General features: G+C 37.3%; 1 protein-coding gene across 16 annotated transcripts in view; it reads left to right on the forward strand.

Annotated features, from left to right (window-relative positions):
• The window catches only part of TNS3 (tensin 3), a 427559-nt gene that overhangs the window by 411022 nt on the left and 8455 nt on the right, over positions 1–8082 (forward strand). The gene's annotated exons all lie outside the window — the stretch shown is intronic.

Raw genomic sequence — 8082 nt, forward strand, 5'->3', positions numbered from 1 at the left:
GGGGATAGAAGAGGTGTAACTGTGCCAAGCAGTTGCTAAAGAGTCATGAAGAAGGGAGATATTAGTGCTGGGCACACAAAAGCCTGAATGTAAGCCACTTGGGAACTTTTTTCTGGCTCCCTTCCAGCGGTTTGTGTGTTAAGTGTGCAGGTGTGAGAGACTTCAGAAAGACCCTAACTACTAGGGTGTGACAGTGAGAAGTAGCTGTAAAACTAAGGTAGATAGGAGCAAATCTCAGAGAAAATTGATATGCTAATAGAAAGGTAGGGTCATAGTATTTTTCCTTAAAAAAGGAAGTTAGAGATTCTCTAGACTTTCTATGGCCTATGTCAAGACCCTTTTCTCCTGAACTCACTGATTATTCCAGAAATGAAGATTCTCTTTTCAGTGAGAGAAGCAATTGTCAGGGGCTAACCAAGACCCTCTTCCTAGAAGGACTCCGGACATCTTTAGGTCTAGCTGGGGGTTATGTGGGATGGCAGCATGGGGCAGCAGAATCAAGACAACCTGATTTATTTTGTTAATTCAACTTTATTTTCAGTTCTGAATTCTCTTCCTCCCCCTCCCATTCCCCTACCCATCAGGAGCACAAGAAAAACGAAACCCATTCCAAATATGGTGACTCAGGCAAAACAACTTCCCACATATGAGGGAAAAAAAAAAGAAAGAAAGGGAAGGAAAGAAGGAAGGTGAAAAAATAAAGATGAAGGGAGGGAGAGGAGAGGAGAGACAGAAAACTTTTCCATTTGTAATCTAAATTCATCAGTCCTTTCTCACTCTCTCAGTGGATAGCATGTTTCATCATGAGTTCTTTTCCATAATGGTTGGTCATTGTGTTGATCAGAATCACCAAGTCTTTCAAAATTGATTATCTTTACAGTATTGCTATTATTCTATCATTTGCCCTTCTGGATCTGCTAGGTTCACTTTGCACCAGTTCATACAAATCTTCCCAGGTTTTTCTGAAACAGTTCCCTTCATCTTTTCTTACAGCACAGTGGTACTCCATCACAATTAAGGATCATAACTTGTTTAGCCATTCCTCAATTGATCAGCGACCCCTCAGTTGCCAATAGTTGCCACTACAAAAAGAGCTGCTATAAATATTTTTGTTCATATGAGTCTTTTTCTTCTCTCTTTGATCTCTTTGGCATATAGACCTCGTTTAATAGCTTTTGGGGCTTAGTTCCAAATTGCTTTCCAGAAGTTTTGGACTTGTTCACAGCTCTGCTAACAGTACATGTACCTATTTTCCCATAGCCCCTCCAGCATTTTTCATTTTTCTTTTTTGTCATCTTAGCTATATCTGATGAGAGAGAGCTGGTACTTTAGAGTTGTTTTAATTCATATTTCTTTAATTATTAGTTATTTGTAGCATTTTTTCATAAACCATTAATAGCTTAGTTTCTTCCTTTGAAAACTGCCTATTCAAGTCCTCTGAACATTTAGGAATTGGGGAATAAATAAATAAATCTGGTTTTGAATCTTGCCTCTGCCATGTATGACTTGTTCTTGGGCAGGTCACTTTAACCTCTTTAGGTCTCGGTTACCATGTATAAAACAAGGTTGTTGGATTAAATGACCTCTAAGGTCCCTTGTACTTTTAAATCTGTTTCCCTACGAGCCTTCTCTTCAGTAGAGACATTGACAACTCCTGGATAAAAGATGAAAGAGAATCCTGACTTTTATGACTGATCCATAGGCCTTTAAAGTCAAAGGATTTATACTGTTGGCTCAGCTAGCCAGGTAGGCCTCAGCTTTGTTAATTCCGAGACTTGGGTCTGCATAACTTCTCTGCCAGAGCAATGTGACTGCTCTTCCAAAAGTAATTGTGTGCTACATCCATTCCTCGAGAAACTTTTCCTGACAGTCTATGAAGTTTCTGACATTTGACCATGACCTCGGGAATAATGATGGTTATTATAAATAATAATAACATGAAAGTTAACATTTAAATGATACTGCTAAGGTTTATAATATGCTTTATATGTGTTGTCTTATTTGATTCACACAACAACCCTGGGAGGTAGATTCTGTTATCATCTCCATTGCACAGGAGATTAAAGCTGAGAAAAGTGAAGCTAGTGAGTATCTGAGGAAAGATTCCAACTCAACTCTTACTGATTTCAAGTCCAACATTCTGTTTATGTCTTACGCCTTATGTCATAGAAAGAATATTGAACTGGGAGACCTGGATTTTAATTCCAGCTTTGCTACTAATTGTGTAAACTTGGCAAGTCATTTGCCTTTTCTGGAAATTGATTTCCTCATCTGTTAAATGACAGGGTAAGACATGATAATTTCTGATGTCCCTATAAGTAAGTTTTAAACCAATTTTTTTTTTTTTTTAAGCAAGAAGGGGTGGCTAGGTAGCACAGTGAACAACAGATCACCAGCTCTGGAGTCAGGAGGACCTGAGTTCAAATGCAGCCGCAAGACACAACACTTACTAGCTGTGTGACCTTGGGCAAGTCACTTAACCCCAAATGCCCTGCTTTCCCCCCTCAAAAAAAAAAATGAAAAACAAGCAGACATATTTCTCTCCTGTTGGATGTATATCTACAGAAGCCTCAATACTGTTGATTAAAGGAGTTTGATCTGGAATAGAGGTTATAGAAAAAGTCCTACTCCATTTTACAGACAGGTAGACTGAGGCCTACAAAGGTAAAGGGGTTTGCCTGAGGAAATGTCCTTTTCTTTTTTAAATCTCTTCCATTACAAGTATAAGGCTATTAGTACAGATATATGGGTCTCCTGGACTGCCATTTGTAAGTAGGGCTATTGCAGGAATCAGATATAAATTCTACCTTTTCCCCTAAAATTTTTGGTCCAAAATTCTTTGGCGTTCAGATGCCTCATAATAGGTAATCCTTTAGCAAATATGGCTAGACTGAGTAACAAAAAGAATCTCCAATCTAAAAATGAAGGGTTAAAATCCACATGAAACTGGACCATATTCAATGTCTAGGGAAAATATGAAATATTTTTTTCTTCCTTTGTAAAACTATTTTTAAGGATACACGTAGGCATTATTGAGTAAATGTTACTAAGGCGATATACCCTTGTATCCATAGGAATAATTTTTTTAAGTGAAAAATACAGAGCTGTGAATTTGTCCCACATGTTATATCTGAATGACATACTATTCTGAAAAACATAAGCAAGGAAAGATGTTATCTTTCATTTCATTGAATGTTTCATTGGCATGGAAAATGAGGACACTTTTTTTTTCTCTTGCTTACTTGAAATGGCCAGAGTCCTAGAGAGATGGAAATGAAAATAAAGCCAAGTAGTAGTACAGAATGATTCTTATCTTCCAATTGAGAGGAAACATTCTTGCTGTTTTGCCAGTGAAATGAATGGTTCCCTTCAATGAAGTGAACTTTAATCACTAGCTGAATGTCTTGAAAATCCATGAAATGCCCTCACCAAAAGAAATACTACAAGCTTCTGTTTTAGCTGCAGTAAACCAAGTTAAAAGGATAAGATGAGAATTTTATAAGGCCCAATTTATATTCAGTTATTTTTCTTTTTTTCCTAAGAAAAGACTAAAAAAAAAAAAAAACCTCTAGACTGCCCCCAAGCATTGACTCAGAAAACAGAAGAGTACAGGCAGTCCTCTACTCACAAATGAGTTGTGTTCCTACAGTTTGTTTGGAAACTCAGGATGCATTTACCCAGAGAAACAGTGTTATAAATGGTTCTGAGGTTCCCAAGGAGGCCCACAAAAAGCCTATTTAACCCTGGAATGCAGTTGACCTTTTCTACTATTGGTACTATTTCAACTAATCCTAAATCACCATTTTTAACTTTATCTAGAAAAATATCATTCAGGCTCCAAAACTGAGAGCGAAGAAAAGCCTTATTTCTCCCAACAATAGTGACTCCCTTTGCAGTGGGTTAAGTGAGTCTCTGACCATGGAGCTACACAGTAACTTGTGCACTTTGTTTAAAAAAAAGTTATCTATTTTTTAAATTTATGGGATAATTTAATTCATGGAATAAAACAAGCATTTCCATAGTATGACATATTTTTTTAAAGATTGCCCATGAAATTGCAAATCTATTATATATAACTTGCTATTCTTTTAAAATTTATAATAATCTTGTAAATTGCCTTTTTCTTTTTTTCTTTCCTTCCCCCATCCTAGAGATAACTACCATTAGACACTAATATGTGTGTGCATGCACATACATACATACTTATGTAAAATATTTCTTATACATACTCCTATTTATCATTTCTTTCTCTACATGCAAATAGTGTCTTCCTTCATATTTACTGTATACTTTGAATATTTATAATAGTCAAAATGACTTATTCACCCAAAGTTATCTTAAAACAATATTGCTGTTACTATATGCAATGTTCTCTTGGTTCTGCTCGTTTCAGCCCTCATCTCAAGCAAGTCTTTCAATGTTTTACTAAGATCGTTGAGCTCATCGTTTCTTATAGCATAGTAGTATTCCATCACGATTGTAACTTGAACATTTTTCCCAAATATTCTGCATCTGCAAAAGAAAATGTTCCCCTCCAGTCTGGGAATAAGATGACACCTCACTATTTGTGTAGTTTTTAAGTTTAGAACACTCTCCTCACAACAGCTTAGTGAAATATAAGAATTATTATTCCCATTTTACTCATGAAGATCTCTGGCCAGTGGGAGAGGTTTGGTATGGGAGCATTCCATTTGGAGCCGGAAGGGATTTAGAGATAATACAGTCACAGAATCCCAGAGACTGACGAGTCCAAATCATACCTGAATTAAAATCTCCTCTGCAATATTCCTGGGAAGTGGTCATCTAGGCGATATTTGAAGATGTCTAATGAAGGGGAGCCTGCTACCTCCTGCAGCACCCCATATCACTTTTGAATAGTTCTGATTGTTAGGAATTATTTTTTTCCTACATCAAGACCAGATTTGCCTCTTCCATTGCGTGTTCCTAATTTTATCATCCACGTCCAAATTTTCTGTTGCTGTTCTGTCATTTCAGTTGTGTCTGACACTTGGTGACTCCATTTGGGATTTTCTTGGCAAAGATACTGGAGTGGTTTGCCATTTCCTTCTCCAGCCCATTTTATTGATGAGGAAATTGAGGCAAGCAGGATGAAGTGACAACTAGAACAAATCTAATCCTCCTTCTGTATGAGTCTTTCAAAACATTAACAGCAGCTAGAATTTTTCCCATAAGATTTCTCTTCTCTCTTCCAGACTAAACACAACCAGTTCCTTTAGCCAGTCATCAAATGTCCTGGTTTCCCTTTTGTGGACATTCTCTAACTTACCACCATCTTTCATAATATACAGTCTCCTGAACTGAGCTTGCTGCCTCAGATACGATCTGATAATTACTCAGTCACCCTATTGGTTAGCCATCCCTCCTAGATTTGTGTCATCTGCAAATCCGACAAATCTCTTTCTAAGCCACTAATAACAGTGTTAAACAGCACAGGAGCAGGCACAAATCCCCGGGCAAGACCACTATTGTTGTTATCGTTGAAACATTTCAGTCATGTCCAACTCTTTGTGACTCCTTCTTGGATTTGTTTGGTAAAGATAGTGGATTGGTTTGCCATTTCCTTTTCCAACTCATTTTACAGATGAGGAAACTGAGGAAAACAGAATTAAGTGACTTGCCCAGGGTCAGACAGCTAATAAGTGTTTGATGCCAGATTTGAACCCAGTTCTTCCTGGCTTCAGAACTAGCTCTCTCCACTGAGCTACCTAACTGCCCAAGACCACTGGTGTCTTCTTTCCAAACAGACATCAAACCCTTTAATGACTGACCACTCTTTTAACCCAGCTGCTCAGTTAGTTCTGAATCTAACTAAATCTGCTAGGATCTAGCTCCTATTTTTCTATCTTGTACCCAAGAAGAGAAGAAAAGCTTTATCAAATGTTTTGCTAAAATCTAGGTAAATTATATCTAGAGCACTTCCAGACCAGAAATCCTGATAGAAAAGGAACTTAGGTTAGATTGGCATGATGGGTTTTTTGATAAAGCCATAGTGCTTCTTAATGGTCGCTGTTTTCTCTTCTAGATATTTACTATCTACTCTTTTAATAAGACTTTCTAGAGTTTTTCCATGGGTTGAAGTCAAGTTGTATCCATTCTCATCTCTTTATTTGAAAGTTACAAAAACATTTGCCTTTCTCCAGTCCTGCACTTTTTCTATCATTTCCCAGAATCTTTTTTTTCCTCTTTGTTTAGTGTTTTGCTTTCTTTCTTTTTGGTCCGGACATGTTATTTCATTGGTGATTGTAACTGTCCTTGAGACAACTCCCTCTACCGATATAGACAGCAGCAGTTCTGCAAATGAGTTGTTGGTGTATGAGGAGGAGGGAGTACAATAAGAGGTTAAGTGACTTGCCTGGGATCACATAACTAGTATGTCAAGAGGCTGGGCTTTGAACAAGCAGATCTTCCTGACCTCAGGCTAGTTCTCTGTCCATCGGGCTGTGCTGCACCTCTTCCCATGTTCTTCTCAAAAACATTGACAATGACTTTTCTACCAGATTACCAGATCCATCAGGCTGTCTCACCCTCTTATTTTGTACATGAGGAATCAGAAACCTATAGAGGGATACCAAAGATTAGACTTGCTTAGACTATATACTTCAAGGCTTCAAACCCTTTCCACTACTCCACATTAAAAGAATATATTATTCTTTGTTACAAGAGATGGATCTGTGGGAGAGAAAAGGGAGAAAGGGATACAGGGAGAAATTTAGGCAATTTAAAAACAAAATATATTAATAAAAATTTATTTTTGAAAGATAAATGAACCTCTTATAGTTCCATTTCAACATAAAAATAATCTGCCTGTGCCTCTGTATCTTCATAAGTGAAAATATAGTTTTAAAAGATCAATATCTTTCTATAAATTCAGAATTAGGAAACAAAATTCAGCTGCCCCACTCTAGAGATTGGACTCAGACCCTAGAGCTACAGTCTCAAAGCCCCTTGTGATTTATTTACTTGTATGGGGCATTTCTAAATTGAGAATTAATTATCATAGTTTCTTTCCTTAAGGGGGTTTTGCAAATGACATTCATCCAATATTCTATATTGTCTACTAAGTAATTTTTTATTATATGAATTTTCATACTGAACAAGCAAACTGATAATTAATCACACAGGGGTATTTTTTTTTTAAGCAATCGGGGTTAAGTAACTTGCTCAAGGTTACACGGCCAGTTATTTCTGGGTGTGGTGCTGAGTATCTGAGCCCAAATTTGATCCAGGTCATCCCGACACTGGAGCCGGTGCTCTTACTCGCTGAGCCACCTGGCCCACCCTTACACAGGGGTATTTTCGAATGAGTCAGATGTTGAATATTTGCACCATCTTTATTGCCACTGAGATCTATAAGTCTATAAGCATAGTAAGTGATTGTTGATTGATCTCAGCTTTATTCCAAATTATTTCCCTTTACACATTGCATTCCAGCAATACTGGATGACACACTGTTTCCTGGCCTCAAGGTTCCTTCAGCTTCCTGTAGGTATTCTCACCAGTTGTTCTCTCTATCTAGAATGTACCTTTGCCTTTCACAATGTTTATTTTCATTCAGGAGTCAGCTCAGGTACCATCATCTCCCTGAAGCATTCTCTTATCTTCTTAGTCACTACTGTTCTCTGTCATTTTAGTAGGATATAGTCTCCTTTATATGTATGTCTGTTATGTAATTCTAGCACAATGTCATCTCCTTCAAGGCCAGAGTTGTTTTAGGAGGTAGGGTGGTATAGTAGATTGAATATTACCAGGAGGACGTAGATTCAAATTCAACCTCTGATTCCTACAATCTGTATTAAAATGAATTCTTTTCTTAACATCTCTGAACTTTAGTTTCCTTATGTATAAATTGGGGATACTAATACCTGTGTGTGACACTTGCCTCAAAAGGAAGTAGGGAGACCCAAATGAGATGTTTAAATTTTTCAGACTTCGAAGCACTGTATATGTCTTTATCACAATGCTATTTGAATGGAGGTGGTAGTAGTAGCAGTAGCAGTAATAGTAGTAGCAGTAATAGTAGTAGTAGTAGTAGTAGTAGTAGTAGTAGTAGTAGTAGTAGTA

This window comes from Petaurus breviceps, unplaced genomic scaffold (genome assembly GCF_028583685.1).
Source record: "Petaurus breviceps papuanus isolate PSGF00001 unplaced genomic scaffold, PetGlider_PUasm1.0 227, whole genome shotgun sequence".
NCBI lineage: Eukaryota > Metazoa > Chordata > Mammalia > Diprotodontia > Petauridae > Petaurus > Petaurus breviceps.